We start from the raw sequence: 20,393 nt of genomic DNA on the forward strand, positions 1-20,393 counted from the left end.
GAGATTGACCTAGAGGTGGAGCTACTGTCGTGCTATCATCATCATCAAAGTGGGGCTAGAAGCGTGGCCACCCCTTAGGCTCTCCTATTCGCACGCGAGATGGCATAGATTCTCGCGTTTATTTTGTCGCATAGTCGGTGGGAGAGTACTTTTAACGGAAAATGATGCTGTATTATTCGGTGCTTCAGTGAGGATTGGGTTGTGTAACCAGCAAAAAGCCTAAATTAGAATGACCACTCGTGCGGATGCGTCGTCTGTCCTAGGCAGAAGCATGGATTACTGCAACAAAGGCTTGCTTTTGGGTGAACTGCCCTAGTTATCCTAAATATTGGTTGCTTTTAAAAAGGATGGATCGGTTCACCTGTGTGACCAAGGAATTCCAATGCGGATACTTACCATAATACTGGTACTGTGGGTTGAAAAATCGCAGGTTCTTTGCTTTTTTTTTCGTAACTTTTAGTTTTTGTGGTCACATAAATATTATTGGAAATTACCGTGCTATTACTACCTTCTACGAGTAAAAAAGTTCCGCCGTAGCCAATGTTTCCCTTTACTGTGCCATGGTGTGGGAAAATTTTTGGGGGTGGGAACAATTCTGCTGCGATTGAGGACAGAGTGGCTCTTCTAGTTACGATCCGCAAACTGTTTGTTTGCAGGACAACTGAGACAGGAGAAAGAAACGGTTCTAATATATTTGTCACGAGTGGAATAAACGAGTGTAACGGAGTAGCGTTATGCGAGATGCTCTTCTCGGTTGCGTTCACCGGCTTCAATTTTCTCGGGGAGGGCCGTGGATGTCGAGAAGCTCATGTTATAAATTTCTGGCTAAATATTCCTCTCAAATGTAGTGGACTTTGCAACTGGAGCAAACATCTCGCACCCCGACGCAGACAGCATCGGCCGCAGCGACGCTCTTTTACTGATGACTGCTAGCGACTCTCGCGAGACTTTCCGATAACCCTCCGCCCTCACCTCACAGATATCAGAACTGGGCAGTTCATCGATTAACCTTTAGATGATTTAAGTCACGCTTAAATGGGGCAAATTTTTTCCCCGCCATTTAATCTGAGTTTTGTGCTGAACAAAGTCGGAGGAAAAAAGTAAAAAAATATGCCCGTTTTCATATTTCTGGCATCTCTATTTCTCTTAGGACGCAGGCTTCCCCCGTAAGACACTTGAGCATGCTTGTGATTGTCATCGAGGGAAATTAGATTATATTAACTTAACAATTACTTCACTTTAAAGGGCTTCACGTGTTCAGATTTCTGTAGGCATCACAATGCCAACTTGGAAATGAGATTGCAATATGCCATTTACGACATAGTAAAAACAGTGTAGTTTTGACATCTTTCGTGAAATATGACTGGAGAAAAATCGACTAACAGATTTATTGATTGATTAGTCAATTAAAGGGTGGTTATCAGTCGGGTTAATTTTTTAATCAACCCTTGGCTGCAATCAGTGTTCAGCGTTTTAGAAAAGCTATGGATTGTGCGAGACAACAAAAATATGTGGGACGTAGTGGTCCTACAAACCACATCACTAAAATTATGGAAGCATCCGACTGAATATTAATCGCGAAGAAAAAGCAACAATCATTTAATAAGGAGGGTCAGCCAGAAACGTGCCTGCATGGTAGAGATCTCTGCTTCTGAAGGTGCACCCGTAGCAGACGATCCGCGGCGGTATTCCCGTTCTTGCATGTTTCTAATTTCGGCCACACGGTGGCAGCACGGTTCTATTTCGAGGTGAATAACGCGTGTCTACTGCTTTGCCGCTTGCTTATGTCAAACTTTACTGAATCCGCTTTCCAATGGCATTATGTGCGAGATTTGTATTTTAGGTGGTATCGCTAGTACCGAGTGCCATTTATTTTACGGCCATACACTCAAAGCCGAGAGAGATAAAAGAAATAAAAGTGGATGTCCCCGGCGCACGTGATACTCGCGCGTGGTGACCCGGACGTGATGGCTCTTATGGGAATGTTGTCTCCACCTACCAGAATCTGATGGTAGGTGCGGGTGAGGTGAACCTTCGAAAAGATGCTGGAGCCTCGAAGATGGACGGTGAAGTCCCGGATGTTGGGGAGTGGGCAGCGGTCTGGAACGCCGCTTTTGTTCCTAGCGTGGTCACCTTAGCATGGCTGCTGTGGGTTCTCTGTTCTCACCTTGACTTAAGAAAGTGGGTGCAAAGTGTGGCCTTCACCTCGTCTAACTTTCGTTGGGTTGCTTGGGAATGACTCCTTGTGAGGCCCACGCTGATTGTTTGACTCCATGGCCCTTGTGGACGATGCAAAAATATCTCGCAGTCACTGAAAAAATCAGTTTTCTGTTTTAAAGTTTTTCGGGAGGTGTTTCTTAAACGCAGCAAAAATACCCAAGAATGGGGTCTTTAGTATCTCCCTTTATATTTCTTTTTCTGGGTCGCCTATCGGGTCATGAAACGATATTGAGTTGGAATGTTCGTGACTTTAGAGACGTCCTAGTCTGGCCCAAGTATTCTCGCACACGGTTGCCACTGATTCAGGAGCTTCTTGGTCGAGTGAAGTTGCCAAGATGAAAGGGGGCTTTCTTTCAGTCTTGCCTTCGCGAAGCTCGATGACGTGATTGTGGCCTCGAAACCACCCTCGTGACGACAGTTGAGCGAGAACTGCTTGAGCGGTCGACTTCAGCTCGTAACAGTCAAACTCCTTGGCAAACGATCGGGCATTGGGCAGTGGCTCGTGTCCAACTACTGCGGTGATGAGAATAGCCCAACTTTAACGATGCCTGGAGCTCGGCACGCGTTTTCTACTTTACCGCCCCCGGCGCGTGGCTACGATTAATGTTGGTAACGTACCTAGAACAGGCACCAGGCCACGTGGCTGCTTGCCCCGGCTTCGAGTTGAGGGGATGAACGATGCTCATATTTCTCCAAGTTATTTGCCGACTGCCATTTCTTAGAAAACTAAGCCAAGTTTATTCGCTTATTAGAGGGGCCCTGCAATCCTATTTAAGCGTCTACCTTTTTTGCAGTTTCCACATCTCTTGGGGTTTGGGCAAGCCGATGGGTACGGAGAGAGTTACTAAATATCAGTGCGTCTTATTTTAACCAGACAATGCAGAAACCTCCTCCACCTACGAGGGCGACCCACGGTGCCGAAAGCGCACGATACGCGACCTCTTTGGTCCTGGGCTATCTGGTCAGAGCCGCTAAAAGCTCCTTTTCAGTAAAAATACAAATAATAAGTGGTGCGAACCGTTTCAATTATTTATGAAAGTAATTTTTGTTCAGTATTTTGGATCGGAAAAGTAACAAATGCAGTTTAGAAAGTACGGAAACAAGAAAGGACACATCGACGTACCGGCCACCAAGCGGCGGTAAAGGTCGCGCATACTAGAAAGGTGTAGTTGGATCAGGCGCCGACGTATGGCGAGCGTAGAAAGGTCCCGGATGTACGCGGCGGCGCTGCGGTCGTATGGACTGGAGGATCCGACGGCGACCAGTTCCGAGCGCTCCGAAGGCCTTCGGCGAGCAGCTTTGGCTTGCGGTTGGCCGTTTCGCGGTTTGGCAGCGCGAAGTGGCTCTCATTCTGAACTAATCTTTACCCCGTGTTTGCTGTCGGTTGTGGCCACTGATGTGTTATGCCCAATTAGTCTTTAATCGCGCAGCAAATGCAATGCGAGCCGCCCTGGCTGCCCGCTTCATACAGCCTATCCAGAACATGCTTTAGTGGCGCCCTCTCGAGCCGTCGATGCGGAGTGCGGCAGCCGTGAGCGCTCGCTGAGCTCACTCTGGTTCACGGCCACTGAAGCGACTAAGGACGTCATGAATGAGGTTATTTTTTGTTTGTTTTGTAATTTTAATTTGTCTAACTTTTAAAATAAGTCGAAATTTGAGAAAAGTTTTATTAAGTTACTACATTGAGTGCGCTCAGGTTCGGTGCCAATTAAAAACCAGTAAAAAAGTTTTTGCAGGGCCCCTTTAATTGACAATTTTTCGCTCACATGCCAAACAATTTAACTTTTCTTTTTCAACCCTCCGATGCGCCACATTTTGTGTACATTATGTCACCCTTCCTTCGTAGGTTTTCATAACTAAGTACAAAACACACAGACAGCTTTATTGTGAAGCCCGGGAGATGTGATCGTTCAGTGAAAAAAGAGAATGCAGAAGCAGAAGAGCTCAAACCCTGGGCATTTCAAACTCCCACCTGCCTCTTTATTTTTTTTTTTCTTTGTAGAATATGATTCCCCCCTCCAGTTGACGCTATTTTTGATTCTGTTGGCCTTTCTTGGGGTGGGCGACGGCTGGGAGGTCGTCAGTTGTTGAGCACTAGAGTTGCAGACTTCTCATTTTGACGAACTTGGGTGCCTAAGGATTCTCACAATGGGCACCGAAGCAGCGTTTGGAGAGTTGAGTCAATGTCTCGGTAGAAGACGCGCTACCAAACCTGTGGTAACTGTGCCTTCTGTTTGTTTGGTTTGTTGCATTGATCTGTGTGGAGACCACTTGAACTCTGCAAGCATTGGTTCTCTGCGATATGAAAACCCCGAAGTTTGCACCAGTTTGAAGTCTTTGTCCTAACGTTTTCTTTTCTTAACCAGCCAAAAGAGAAACAATTTTTTTTTTTCGAAACTGATTAGGAGTTTGATAATTACCTAGTCGAAGTTTGACGCCGAACCTGAGGTTCGAGAAAAGTTTGCCGCACCTGTAGAAATAGCCAAAAATAGCCACATAGCCAACCACCAAATTTTGACACCAATCAGAAGGAAATGTAGCCCAATTTGGCTATATATAGACCAATCTGGCAACACTGCAGCAGTCAAAAGCACTGCACACGAACAGTCACAAGTGAGCACGCACAAGGCAGTTGAAACCTCAGGGGTGAGACGTCACACTTGGAGGGTAATTTTTCAGCTTTTCTCGCGTCGAATGTTTGTGATATTCGAATTCACGGGACAAAAATATGCAAGAATTCTCCTTTATCTCATTTTTTTTCAAAAATCTCTTCAGCTTCCTTCAGCTGTGTTTGAAACTTTCCTGTGTTTGATCCTTTCAAAAAACCCCATTGTGGGTAAATTCACCACATTTAACCTGAAACAGCTAGTAGCTTGCACTCTCATTTTTGTTTTCACTTATTTTTACATGTCAGTTGTTTGTAGGACATATTTGCAGCGATGTCAGGAAGTAATTTATTGTAAACTGCACAGTCTGTCATCTAAATCAGCTAGGAGATTCCTAAAACTACTGGCTCATTTTATTTTTTTTTTTTTTGCCGAGCCGAATAGCTAAAAAGGTAGTTGCCAATTTATGTGCCGATTTCACCTGTACTAATCGGTGGCAGTTATCACCCCCAAATTTCAGGTATAATTTTTTAGTTGAAAACTGCAAACCCGATTGACAGTGGTCTTCCTTAATTTGTGCTGTGGATCTCAACTTGTTATTTAAGCATTTATTAACTTTGAAATTGCCTGCCATTGGACTGCCCCACTTCTCGCACGAGTTCTTGCTCCGCACGCAAGCAGGACGCTGTTTTAACTTTTTATGGTTTGATTGTTTTATACGCAATCTTGCCTTTCTCGTAATCTCTCCCTGACAAGGATCATACTCCAGTCAAAGAGATTTTTCGTATTCGATGGTCTAGCAGAAAGAAAGAAAAAAACACCTTTACCACTGTTCACATGCTGACACTTCTTATCCTAACATTATCCTAACATGCGATCTGTCCGATGACACAGTTGCAACACACCACCTTGTCTTTAGACAATGACATTTTTGTTTGATTTTATTACTTGAAAGACGTGCATTTATCTTATGTATTCACTCATTGGACAGTGCACTGCCACCCAGGCCACGTTGCTGTTGGCAGGCACTTAATAAAATTGTCTATCTGTCTATCTAGCTATTGTCGGAACAAACAACACTTTTAGACTGTTGCGTGTAGTAACTCCTACAAATTATTTGCTTACAACTGTGCCAGTTATAGAATGATATCCAATGACTCTGACTCCAATCAATTACAGCACAATTTGGATTTTATTTTTAAATGGTGGGGGCTCTGGTCAGTGGAACTAAACGTTAACAAGTGTAAACTAATTCACGTGGCCCGTAAGGTAAGGTTTGCTTGTACGCATAACCTCAATAACGCAACACTAGAGCTTGTAAACTCTTATATCTAGGAGTGATCCTAAGTTCCGATCTTTCCTGGAACCTACATATTAACTATGTGACTAATAATGCTAATTGATGCTTGGTTATTTTAAACATCATTTTGGTTGGTCTCTTTGCTGGCCCCCCACCAGCATTTGTTTCAACACGTCTGGATCATTGTCCCAAATGAGGCTTTACATCTTGCTATTATAGCGAGTATTTTACATAATTTATTGCTAGAGTTTCGAATGAATGGAATCATCTACCTGGCATCACTTAGATCAATTGTTGATTGTGTTCTTTTTTGTCCAAATGTTCCAAACCATGTATTCTCTCTATTTTGTAATTTCCATGTGCACTGTTATTTTGTTTGTTCTCTTACCACTCCCCCCTGTAATGCCTCTGGCCCTGAGGGTAAAATGAACAAATAAATAAAATTTAAAAAATGAAAGTCCCTTACAACCCCCTGTAAGACCGAATGAGAGTGCAGCTCTTGAGGAGGGGAGGGTATACCCTTCCTCCCTCCTCCTGCCTGCTACTCCTCCCTCCGAGCGTGACTCCCGTGAGGTCCCTGACCCCCGTGAGGTCACGTGACGTCGTTGGCATCCTCAGTGATGACGTCACACGTGACGATGACATCATCCGTGACGTCATCGTGATAATGTCGCTTGTGACGATGACATCATCCGTGACTTCATCGTGATAACGTCATGAATGATGTCATCAGTGACGTCACTGATGACGTCATTGTAATGATGATGATGACGATGAGGATAACGTCACGTGTCCCATAATGCACCGTGCAGTTACGGCAACGCCGCTCAAGCCGGAAATGGGTGCCTGAGAGCTGTGCTCTAATATACTTATGAGAAAGGCGTATTATTGGAAAGTGCAAATATGGCGCATGCTGCTTTGCTGAGATGGCTTTATTTTCTATTTTTCATCTAACCTCATTGCTGGCACGCTCTTTTTGGTGAGGGCCACGCATTACCCCAGCAAGGCGGTTCAGAATGGGGTAAAATGTCTGTACTTATTGCAGTTGACCCAGTTCTACCTCGAAGGTTCTTCATGAAAAAAAGATAGATACGGTAAACGAGCGCAGTTCTCAAACATTTAATGTAAAACTGATTGACATAACTGTAACAAGACCTAGATAGGGGCACCTTTCCACAACCTTCAAAACCTCTTTTTGCAAATTAGAAGCAGTTCCATTTTCAGATACTTTGTGCTTTGGCAGCATATCACACATAGTAATCGTGGAAACAAGTGGTACGTACAACCTGTGCCTTTCAGGTAAATATCTTGAATTAATCCCCTTTGACTTCAAGCTAATCTCGCTTGTGTAAATTTTTTTTTTTTTACAACAATCTTTTTGTTTTAGTGAGGAAATTGGCATTGGAAGTTGGGCCAAGGTATGTAGTGTAAGTTTGAAACGGTCCGCTGAAATCACCAAGTCAGACACATTTTTCCAGGGGTGAGGTTTTCTGTAGCCAATTGTTGAAAAATACTTTTTGCTTGGCTGACAACATTCCATCCGGAAAGAAGGAACCATGGTAAATGTTTTCCATCGAGCAATTAACCTTCCGTAATCTAGGCTGTTTGAGAATGTCGTGTTCAAAGCTGAATATAGATAATTGCGGGCATATCTTTTATTTCTTTGAACATAATTGCGTAGATAACATTGTTAAGTGCCCCACTGTCTACATAATGGTTTTAGAGATGACAGAGCTACTGATATCCACTGGGTAGTCTTTCACTAAACATGCATGCTTTTTTATCACAGTTGGTACAGATAATATTGCCATGTCTACTAATGGCTGCTTGGATAGCATGTGGACAGGCAATATCTATTGTGCATGGTCATCATATGCTGGGTGATATATCTTATCAAGTGTTGCATATCTTCTAAGGTCATACCCGCATCATTGCAAATATGCACCACTACAATGCAAGCGGTTTGAAAGGGTACCTTTATTGTGACCATTCTCTAAAAATGACCAAATTTGCAGTAAGGGCTACTGTTGCAGTAGGCAAATTGCAAGTCTTTTAGTGCATTTGTACTGTAGTATAATACTGGTATATGCCATTGTCATTAAATACCGTAAGTAGAGCCCCGCATATCTGTGGATTATCCGTGGATATCCGCAGTAAACGGGTGGATGCGGATTAATATTGTACAAATTTTGGCGGTTTGCAGACTGGATGCGGATGTCAGGGGTTGCGGATTAGGATATCCGCGGATCCGGATCTGAATTTTTGCCCGGTGGCATTCAGTTTGTCGACTGACGTTTTACCTACAGGTCGTTTCGTCGACATACGACGTTTGATCGAAAGGCTTGTTCGAGACCATAGTCCTCGGGACAGGATACTTTATTTAATTGAAGGTAAAGACGTACGTTTTTCTGAGTGGGGAAAAAAAAAAAAGTTACCCACTGAACCACGCAAAATTTAGTGATATGGAAGTCTCTTGTATGATCCTCTATGCAAACAAGGCATATATTGGCTAGTAATGTAACTGCAGTAAGAGCTCGTACGTTTATTGTTTTAAGATTATATCTGTGAATCTCTGGGAGTTTTCCCACTAGCCATTTTCGCCATGTTTGCGCGAAAACAGGACATCTGGCTTCACTGATCCAAATGACAGAAAGGCAGAAGTGGACATCTAAAAGGCTAATGTATCACGGTCAGAACTGGATATCTGGTCACCCTACTGGGACGGCACCTTGACAGTGGAACGAGGTTATCACTAATTTGTTCTTCCCATTCCGCCGATTGACTTCCTGAAACACCCCTCACGACGGTGCTCTGGCTATAGGCATGTCCGTTTCCCGATGCACGCAACAGCTTCCTAGCATTCGGCTGTCAAGTGGCTGGAGCAAAGTTGCTCTCCTAACCCCGAAGTCAGTGTTCAGGGCAGACTGCGTGGACCCACCAACGACGGTGTTACAGAGAGGAGTTATTAAAACACCTTCTCTCCGCCTGCTGCCGAAGGACGCATAATGCAATAGCATTTTGGATAATTTTCTTCCCAAGTTCATTCCTTTGTCCATCGAGTGAGTTGACGAGCATGTTGTTGGATGTATACTTTGTTTATTCATCTTGAGCGTTTTATTTAACTTCAGCGTTAGTGCTAAATGTTTTAAAAAGGGAGCCGGTGCAGTTTTCTCGGGATTCAATCCCAAGAGTTTGTGGACCGAGCGTATTCCCACGGAGCTACACCAGTTTCCTCAATGTGCCGCTTAGTGAACTGAGTGTACGGGCGCGTTCACTAGCGCCTCCCTTGCCCCCGAACGGAGTGACTCGAGTCGGAGTCATCGGAGCGCCTACTGAACGGCAAAACAAAAACGCGGCTACAAACCTGCTTCTACGCAATTTCCGCTTCCTCCCCTGTGCCAGACAGTCTCCAAATAAACAGGAAGCAGACGATGGCGAGCACCGTCGCTTTTATTTGACCCCGGTATTGAGCAAGTCTTGACAAGGTCGTTGAAGAAAAAGCGAGTGACTGTACACATCAGCGCTGCTGTTCGAAGCGATGCAACGCGATCGAGCCCTTCGCTTGGCGGTGCAAATCCAGGTACTGTTATAAAAACCGACAAAAACGTCGTCAGCGCACGCAAAATATAGAGCTCGGCGAATCTATGTCGCCGGTTGCGATACTTTTATACGGCCATACGTTTGTTTTGCCCTTCGTAACAAACTTCCTATAAAATGTATTCGTATACGCACGGAAAGTTTGGCCGTGCTCGGCGATCAAGGATTTGCCGGCCGAAGCGAGCCTCAGCCAAAGTGCACCCCCGATTTAGCTACGCAAACGAAACATCAGTCGGGATCATGCTCTGCGTGAGTGTCCAACCGGCTACCAAAGTCGCGTTCATACGCTGCCTTGCTCTGTTCAGCGCGAACAGGACTATCGTCGATATTCACCGAGTTTCTGTGCAACAGCGATCAAGACACGGCGTCAAATGAACCTTTGAGTAGTTTATTAGCACATTCAAACCAAACAAAATACGGTCTAATGCATTTTCCGAAAGAGCCTTACCTGAAAAAGGAATTTGAACGCGTTATTCGTCTTACCTTGAGCACTTTTCATTAACAAAACCGAGCATACTGCACACCTGCGACAGAACCGACACAGCTTATCTCGCCATTTTTTTTTTTTCTCTTTTAGCCGTGGAAACCGTCACCAGTTAGGAAATGACGTCATCTTTAGCTCTTTTGACTCTACGTGCACCGTCTCCGGACTCGGTGCTTCGGAGCTTGACTCCGAAGCCCCGGAGTTACGTGCACCGGAAGTGACTTTACGCCATCCAGTGGAAGGAGTCAGTGACTCCTTGACTCCGGGGCCGCTACTGAACGCGCCCATTAACGACGGTTCCTTCGCTTAAGGGGCAAAATACATAAGGATACATTAGGGTTCGATGAGGACTCTGTTGTGGATTCACGCAGGATCTGTGATTTTGTGCGGCCAATCACGGTGCCCCTTCCTTCGCCACACGTGCTCCCCTCTGGGGTTTCAACCAGGGAGCGCGGTGAGCCACTTACGGACAGATGCACGTGATCTCGCAGTCTATGAATCATGCAGGGGGTGGTGCAGTTGCACCAGTTGCACCATTTCAGTCAATTTCCGCTCGCCTGCGCCTCACTGCATCCAAAGGAAAAAGTCGTGCCACAGCATTTGTCGATGAACAAATTGTTTTTTTTGGGGGGGGGGAAGGGTTTTGTTTTTGTGTGGCAACTGTGGGGACGGGTGGGACGGAGGAGAATTGGGACTCCCTTGCGCATGGTTCTGGCCCAAGGTCTCAACCAGTGGGCCAGGTGTTGGGATCACGCTGACTGGGTTTGACCAGAATTGGCCGGGGGGAGGAGGCCGGGAAGTGATCTTCTTTGTTTTTTTGCCCAATCTCCCAAAGGTCATCCTGGTGATATCCCAGACCACCTGGTGATGGTTACAAAAATTGCAGGGGGGGAAGCAAATTGGCTGAAAGGGGAGGAATCATACTTTTGGTCCTTAGTTCCTAGGCTATAGTGGCGCGAGCTACTGCCCGTTATAAAGGGTATAGGCGTTAGCATTCATCCACCCATTTATCCATTTGGCCATCATAATTCAATCCAGGTTTCCGGCTCCACAGCATTGTTTCGCACCAATTTTACCGACATTGCACTAACTCGGCGCAGTTTATAGTCACTTTTAGTGCCATTTCGAAGCACACTACTGAAGATTGACAAGCAGAGGTGGTTCTTTTTTCCTGCATCCACATGTTCTAAAGCACCGTTTTGTAGAAATGTGCTCGAACATGGTTTCCATCTCATTAGCATGCTCAATAGGAACTGCCTTGTTATGAATTGTTGCTTTTTTATGTAAAATGATGTCAATCCTTGATCGTCGTACTCGTTAAAACAATTCTGCATAAGAGAACCCGGAGTATTTTTATCGATTACGCTTTTGTGTACTAAATTGAATTTTCGGGCAGCTAAATCGCGATCACGACCGAGGAAAAACAAAGCAAATCAGACGTTGAATGCTTACGCCGCGGGAGGTCGTTGGGAAGCGTCATTGTAAATAAAATGTTTGTCATAAAACATGTTGTCTTTAGAAGTTTTGAGGTCCAGAAAATGCTGATATTCGTGTTATACGAGTTAAAACTTTGTGTAGAGCCAACTTACCACTCTTTGTTACCGGTATCTACAGGGTTACATTGATACTCTACATGACCTTCTTCGTGGAATAGCGTGCTTACACCAATCCTGCTAACCTTTGTCCACTAGCACTAATGGGAACAAAACACGAATTCAACCAAGTTGATGGCACAGCTTCACAGTCGTTAATAGGCAATTTGGCTACTGCAGTATAACCGCGCGTGCGCTAACTTTGGGTTTTTAATAGGCATCACACAAGGGTGATTACATGAATGCGTGCCGATATTACTAATAGGGAACTGCACTGGATTGCTCCAAACTTGGGTATGTGCTGCTCCAAAACGTTTTTCTAAAACAAAGATGCACCAAAGCAAGATTTTTTTCTGCTTTAAAAACTGGTCCAATCTCCAAACTGGTTGGACCAGTTTGAAGATTGAACGTCCAAAGATGACAGGCTGCACTAGCACATACCAACCTGAACATTTGGACGTGGGGGAAGGTGACAGAGTACCTAGAGAGACACTCTTCTAGATAGCAGAAAATGTTTTCCATAAATGGGACCATTGTTTGAAACCACAAACCATTTCATTGTTTGGAGATTAGTGAACACGTCGCAAAAATGTCTCTCAAATCTTTCGTGATCGACCGAGGAAACTGCCTCATTGCCGTCCTGCCGGCTTGTGTCTGGCGCGACGAGCACTGTCTGGCAACATTCTTGGGACCATGAGGTTCATTGTCCGCATTGACGACATCAGCATCGTCACCCGCTCGTTTGTTTCTGGACCCAGTCCCCGTTGCCAATGTCAACTCTGATCTTAGCAAGGTCTACTTTTGTGCCAGAAACGTGGAGCAGAATTGTACTCCGGAGAGTACGAGCCATACTAGAAACCAAATCTTTTTGCATACGGATCGGCTAATTATAATTTAGCTGTTCATGAACCGATTGCAACATGCATGTAATGTGTTTCCAGTCGCCTTCACCGAGCGACTGCATTTGTTTCTACTATTTGTCACATTTTCTCGGTTTCGGATCCTCTTTGGCAGTTTTAGTCACAAGTTTGGTTGTTCTTGTCAGTTGAGCTATCTGAATCTTCCAAAGAAAATTTACTTTGAAGGTTGCTTAACAAATTTATCTACTAATGTATTGAACCCCCAGAAGACACGCTTCTTAACGAACCCAGGTTTAAAGTGGTAGTGCCACAAGATTGATCCATTTTCAGTTAGGAAAGTGCTCGCCACATTTGCGTGCATTTTCTCTTTTTCTTTCTGTACTATAGGTGTTGCATCTACTCTATCTTTTCCCCTCCAATATCCTCCGCTTCCTCCTTTTTTTCAAGTGGTCACAATATGGAGATTACTCGGACTCGTATGGTTTTACTTACCTTCCCTCCAACTGGTCGCAGTAATGCAACTTGGATTGAAGAGACCTAGAATATCCCCTGCTTTGCGAGCCATAGTTTTGCAGAATCATTTTCAACGGGGACCACTTACCAGCAATAAACAGGTCAAATTTAGTGGTCTTATGTGCCAAACCAACTTAGGGCAGCTGGCACGCCCCATCGAAGAACTGAGGATTATTTTCGACCACGCGAGGATCTTTCGACATCCACTCGAAATCTCAGTTACTGTAAACGACTTAATTTTCACGAGGACCTAATTTTCACGGTTTTCGCGTGTTGCCTACGATTCGCGAACAATTCCGGCAAAATTTAAAAACATTGAAATCTATATGGAGGTCCCGCCAGGTCGCTAAAATTAGAACCTGCGAATTATTTCAAAACTTCAGCTTTCACCTAAATCGCAAAATATTGAGCCCGCGAAAAATGATACATTTACAGTATTTCTCAGCTGTAGGTTTCCGTCAGATTGCGGGCACCTTGGCTGGGACTTGAACTTGCCACATGGGGATTTCTAGGCATAGGCGCTCACAAGTGGAACCATTTGCTGCTGGGTTCATCTACAAATAGAAGCATTTGCTACTGGGTTCATCTACAAATAGAACCATTTATGGTTTATGGAGCTGATACCACTTTCAGGTGTTCCAACTTTCAAGTGGCACTAGTCGCAAGTGGCACCAAGTCCATAAACCACCTGAAAGTGATTTCAGTTCATATTTCCACCTGAGAACATTCCGGAGTCGTATTTGGTGCCCCTTCAAATGCAGCGGGGTGCCAAACAAACTCTGGCAGCGTCGTTTCGCCCCTACGACCGTTTGCGAGTATACGACCCACGCGGTGTGCACGTGGGGGAGACATAGAGCTCTGTGATAAGAGCGTGGACTCTCCGTAAGTGTCCTTGCCCCCATTTATGTGGCGAGTCCAGGCAGACTTCCGGAGAGGACAGCGTCAAAACACTCTTGCCTCTTTGGCACGAAATCGGGCAATTGTCTCCCAACGCGTGACGAGACACAATCTCCCACTTGTGATGCGATGGCGGGTGTTGAACGGCAGCTCGACCCTGCCGCCGTATTGGCACAAACGCAAGGTCGTGCTGCCTAGCCTCATTGTACTGGGCTCTTTCCACTCGAAAAATTGGGGCTTGGGGGCGGTGGTGTATGTTTTCAGTTGAGATAGCCGAGAGTAGGACATTTTGTCGTGCAATGGAATAGCCACATAACCAGAAAAAAAAAAAAAAAAAATGGTGAAAGAGAAATATTTTTGACACAGGTTGGCACTTGTGGTTGATGGTTCGCCCTAATTCAAAATGCATTCACCTGTTAGAGAGGAGGCACAAAGAGAGAGGGATTGGTCACGTGTGCAGCCAAGATGGGCCTCAGCAGATGCCATTCTCTTTGGGGGGTAAACAAACAACCTCTCGGGCCCGCGAGTTTTTTTGTCGTACTACTTCTGGTCGTCCCTCTCGTAATTACGGTCCCTTCGAGGTATCTCCTCTCGCCCCTCTCCAAGGCCAAATCCTTGTTCATACACAGCCGGCACCATCTCAGGCAGTCGCAATAAAGGCAGGTCAGCCATTGCTACGATTAGCAGATGCCATCGCATTTCAGTACCCTCTATATCCTCCAATCAAAGCTCAGCACTGTGACGGCAGTGCTTACACTCTGTGCGAGGACTAGACGAACTTGCTCTCCGTATGAGGTCAGAGTTGATGTACGGTGCTCAACGAAACGAAATAAACCGGTAGAACGCGTGGCCCCGTGCAGATACAGTGACTCCAGCGATTACTGGATTAACTAACTGGCAGAGTCGTGTGGTTACTCTAGGCTAGTGTAACTGCATATACTAGCTGTATACGTCACAGTAGTTGTATACACCAACTCATGTTTACAAACAAACCGGAGCGCCCCTAGCGGACGCCACCGGCGCCGCGCATGCGCGATGGGGGTGTGGGCAAAAAGCTCACCGTCGCCCATAAACAAACCATTGGAACACGATGTTGTCGGCGTCGGTGTGAGTCCCCCTGCCCTTTTTCACGTTCGAATTGTTGATTCTACGTCTTCCTGGCGATGTCTGACTACTTGAGCGGCGTCAGCGAAATTACTGAGGCTGTTACACCGCGAAACTTCGCGTGAATAATGTGACATGTGGCGATTCATTCCGCGTGGACGCCGCAGTATGTACGCTAAAGCCTGATTCGCATGAGGCGATTTCGCTCGCAATTTTCAGTCGCGACGCCGCTCGGGCTGCAAAAGCGTGAATTGTAGCTGAGATAGTCGACGTTGATACTGAAAATCGCAAGCAGAATCGGACCAAGTGAATTAGGCCTAACAAGTCGGTGATGGTTACTGCTAACAATGATCAACATCTCCTTTTATCTACTGTTTTATCGAGCGTGCTTACCAACCTTAAAATTTAAGTCTTTTGAGGCCTGCACTTACTTCTTATCGCAAGCACCGGGCCAACAACTGGTCTACGGGCCGGCGTTGTCTAAGAGAGCAGACGACAAGCAGAAACGTTTGAAAGAGCAGACGACAGTTCGAACGATCAGGCGGCCGTTTCAACTTGAAGGCGCACTAAACGTAGTCTGCAGGTTGTTCGCACAACTTGACGGGTTTTCTGGCGTTCAAGTTGGAAAAAAAACAAATAAATCTGATGACCATAAGTATCTGTGAATTCAACCCAAAGTGCTTCCCGCCCAAGCAATTGTTGTCCGACGGCGTCTGCTTTCTCCTTTTCACGGCACATCTCCAGATTCTCGGACGAACCGAGCCCGTGAAAACTGACTTTCAAACCTTTCTCGACACTTTTGGTACGGCCCCAGTCCCGGCGTTTTGACGAGAAGGCAGGTTTTTGTCTGGTTCCTTTCAAAACAACGCAGGAATACACGTCTGGCATGGGGACTTCTGCCCACAGTCCCAGACCGGAAGTGCGACCGACGCGCCACCACCGCACCGTGACGTAACAGAGATGAGTTGGTGTTTGTATACGTTCTTCAAGCGAATCATACGCAGCCTAGCAAGGCCATGCGCTGCGCTGGTTCATTTTGTTTTGTTTAGCGCTGTACAAAGGGAGGAACAAGAGTTGGTAATGCCTCCAGATATTTTCCTCGCGCAGTATAGCAAATGTAATACTAACAATCATGTGAAATATTAACGCTAGAGCGTTGACGAGCTTGTGTTGCAGAAAATCCGGCATCGGCGGGACTGAAAAATCCGATAATGCAACGCGCACAGCCACGTGCGACGTCGCAACCCTATTGACTCGCTAAATTTTTCAAAAAAAGTTTTTGCCAAATTTAGCGAAAATATTTTTGCCAAATTTAGCGGAAAATGTTTTGCTGCCAAATTTAGTGTCCATTTTTCCGCTACATTTAGGGGGTCGATAGGGTCATGATGTCACAGCCACCTGTGGTGTCACATGACACTACAGACTAGACCGCGCACACGCTCTTGCATGGCTTGGGAACGAGCGCCGGTTTATATGAGAAGGCTTTGCAAAAGGGGTCCGATAATGCTATCGCGTTTCACTCTTAAAGGGAAGATGGGGCACTTCTACATTTGAGAAAAAACGCTTGAATTGCGTTCATTTGGCCTTTAGAATAACAGATATCACAATTATATTTCAATGCGACGCGCTGGAGAGCCATAAGAGAAATTTGAAAATAGGGCTGAAGCCCCGCCTCCCTAGCCCTGGCAAGCCAAAAGATCCGTCGATGACGTCACGTACAGTGACTATCTTTCGCGTTTTTCTCGTGTTTAAAAATACTTGTGCGGCAAGTGGTGTTGGTATTCGGGTTCACGAGGTAAAAATACACTAGAATTCACTTCTAACTCATTTTTTTCAAGAAGCTCCGTAGCTTCCCTTTAAAGGCAAAGCTTACGCATCCCTTAAGTTTATACTGTATTCTTCACAAACATTGTTATTCTTCAGCACAGTGTTCACTCTTCTACCCATGCTGAGAAAGTGGCCCTATAAAGGTCTTCATTTTGAAGTCCTAAAAATGAGCACCCTCTTCCGGCTTCGCTCTAAACGAGCTTCATACCGGAGTATGGTCGAGTAATCTCTACTGTGTAGTTCATGTTAAAGACCCCCGGTTTGCGGTCGGTTCAGGGCCGTACCCAGAAAAAAAATTTCGGGGGGGGTTTTCGGGGACAACGGCGGCCATTTTGGAAGTGTCTATTGTCTTGTTTTCGCCTATGAATCATGTGCATCGGTGGCATATAATGAAGAGTTACAGCAAACCGGAGAACCGGTCCCGGTTTGGTACCCGGTAGCCGACCGGCGCCACTGCGCGTGCGCAGAGGTGGAGATTGAAATCGGCTGGCTGCCAGTGCACCGACCAGGGCCGTACCCAGAAAAAAATTTCGGGGGGGGGTCAGAACCCCCTAACCCCCCCTCTGGTTACGGCCCTGGGTCGGTTGTACCGCACTGGTTCAATTTCTCGAACCAGTGGCAACATATCGTTGCAGAGTGACCTCGTGCTGGCTGAAGCATCCACTGGACCAAACAGACGTTATAGTTTCCGGTAGAACTGTATATGGGGTTGTGAAATAAAGACAATTGATTTTCTTATTATTGTAGCTTGAAAGGAGCCGTGAAACGATATTTCTACTTCCGCTAAATACTGCTCAGAGTCAATCCCTAACATTAATAACCGAATTAACTTGCCTTAGTTTTTCTTTCTAAGCAATGGCAGTCGGCAAATAAATTCCAGAAACATGAGCGTCGTTCCTCCCTTCAAGTCGGAGCCAGAACAAGCGGCCACGTGGCTTGATGCCTATCCTATGCCACCAACGTTAATCGTAGCCATGCGCTAGGGTCGGCAAAGTAGAAAACGCATGCTGAGCTCCAGGCATCGTTAAAGTTTGGCTATTCTCATCACTGCAGTAGTTGTACTTGAGCCGCTACCCGAGCGTTTGCCGAGGCATTGATTGCTACGAGCCGAAGTTGAATGTTCGCACAGTTCTCGTGTGCAATCCATGAGCCGCACTTGACTGTCGTCAGGCGGGTGGTTTCAATTCCACAATTGCATCCTGAAGCTTAGCGAAGGCAAGACTGAAAGAAGTAGTCCCCTCTCCTCCTCGCAATTTCACCAAAGAAGCTTCTGAATCAGTTGCGGTCCGTGCGAGTAAACTTGGGCCAGTGTGTGCCTCTTCAAAGTCATGATCATTTCAACCTGATATTGTTTCATGGCCCCTTTAAAGGGGTACTCCGCCGATTTCTTCATGGTCCCCGATTGGCTTGAAATTTTGCTAAACTCGCCAAACAACATCGCCAAAATAGTATCCCAAATATTAGGTCAAAATAATTTTGTTTCACAAAGTTATTGAATTTACAATTTTGGTCCTCACCGTGTTTTTCAAACTGAAAGTCTCTACTGGCAACAATGAAAAAGTGACGTCATTGGAAGTGCAGGGGTTCACTCTTTGGACTGTAGAATTTGTTCCCAACTGATTTGAAGCAGTTTCATGGTGTCAAATGAATGCCTTGGAAGCTCGCTCCAGTCCCCGCGCTCCAGCACGGAACAAATAATTGGCATATTCTATTTTTTAGACTGCTCGCCCGACTGGCAAGCTGAACTTCCACTGACGTCACGGCCCTGAAAAGGGCGGGTGTATTTGAATGTCTGTTTTTGCATCATTTTCATTTGCCGATTTCGCAATAACTATTATGAATTTCACGATATTAAATAGCATTCCAGAAAGGGTAAAGGCCTGGGAGTCAGAAAATATAGTTAGTTGAGGTAGCTCAAAAATCGGCGGAGTACCCCTTTAAAGCAGAGCTGGGCAGTATCGCGATACAAATATATTGCAAAAATATTTTCAAGAGGCTTTCAAGTATCTCTATCTCTCTGTCAAGATGCATTTGAGAAATGTGTTTGTATCTCAGTAGTGAAATAGTTTAACGACATTGATTGTATGGCAATACTTTGCCAGGCTTAGGTATTGATTGCCTTGCATATTGCGAAAGAAGTCTCCAAAATTGAAAAAAAAAAAGTGTGGTTCGAAGAATGGCCAGTTAAAGGAGGACTAAAGTGTTTTACAATCCTCGTTTTAGGGTCATGATTACTCAACCTATGAGCTTTAAGCATCCTGAAAAACCTAAAATTACATTCATGCGCGGCAGATTTGCATATTAAAAATGTGATCAAAGATGCCGACACTTACCTTTGGTGCAGAATGACACATGGCGCTACCAAACCTGGCTGAATATGGTCGAACGACGGACGGCGCTTGTCAGCCACTCGTGAGCGATGGGTTTCCGCGTGGAGAAGTGAAGCTGGTCGGCCGCTCATTTACGCGGGAGCTCGTCGCTGGCGAGTGGCTGACAAGCGCCGTCTGTGATTCTACCATGTTCAGTGAGGTTTGGTAGCGCCATCTGTCTTTCTGCGCCAAAGGTAAGTGTCGACATCTTTGATCACATTTTTAATATGCAAATCGGCTGCACATGAATGTAATTTCAGGTTTTTCAGGATCCTTAGAGCTCGTAGATTGAGTCATGACCATAAAACGAGGGTCTGAAAAAGCACTTTAGTGCCCCTTTAAGGGACACATGCAAAGGAAAAAACTTTTTTTTGAAACAGGCTAGATAGAAAAAGAATATTGCAAAACAAATTTACAATGAAGAAAAAAAAATTTAGAGCTATATTTACGGCGCAAAACGAATTCGGAGTTGGCGCCCGCAGGAGCCACTGCTGGTCACGTGGTAGGTTCTGTGCGCCGCCGCAAAGTCACGCTGCCGCACGCTGAGCGTTGTACGACGCCGCTTCAACGCGTTTCTCCATGCCGCCGCCGCCGCCGCACAAGTTCGTCTGCTTCGAGGCGCCACTGTCGTCATCTGATCGACACACAGGTCTATCACGTCTGCTTGCGCTTTTTCAGGAGTTTCCTTCGGGCTCTCAAAGTTCCTTATTACTCCTAGTTTTTTTTTTATTGAAACAAAGATGAATAAGTAACTTTTAGAGGCCGTAGGAAGCTTCTGAAAGAGCGCAAGCTCCACGTGGCAAATATGTACCAGCCACGTGATAAATGAGAGGCACCTATCCGCAGCGCCCGCGGGCGCCGACTACAAATTTGTATAGGGCCATAAATATAGCTCTAAAAATTTTTTCCTTAGTTGTAAAATTGTTTTATGACATCTTTTTTTTTATCTAAGCTGTTTTTGAAAAATGTTTTTTTCCTTTGCATGTGTCTTTGTTTTAGCGTCAGCTGTTAGTGGCTCGTTCCC

General features: G+C 45.4%; 1 protein-coding gene across 3 annotated transcripts in view; it reads left to right on the forward strand.

Moving 5' to 3' along the window:
- Positions 1-20,393, forward strand: part of LOC8032119 — a 51,009-nt gene that overhangs the window by 19,392 nt on the left and 11,224 nt on the right. The window lies entirely within an intron of this gene.

The sequence above is a fragment of the Ixodes scapularis genome, unplaced genomic scaffold (genome assembly GCF_016920785.2).
Source record: "Ixodes scapularis isolate PalLabHiFi unplaced genomic scaffold, ASM1692078v2 ptg000854l_1__unscaffolded, whole genome shotgun sequence".
Lineage (NCBI taxonomy): Eukaryota > Metazoa > Arthropoda > Arachnida > Ixodida > Ixodidae > Ixodes > Ixodes scapularis.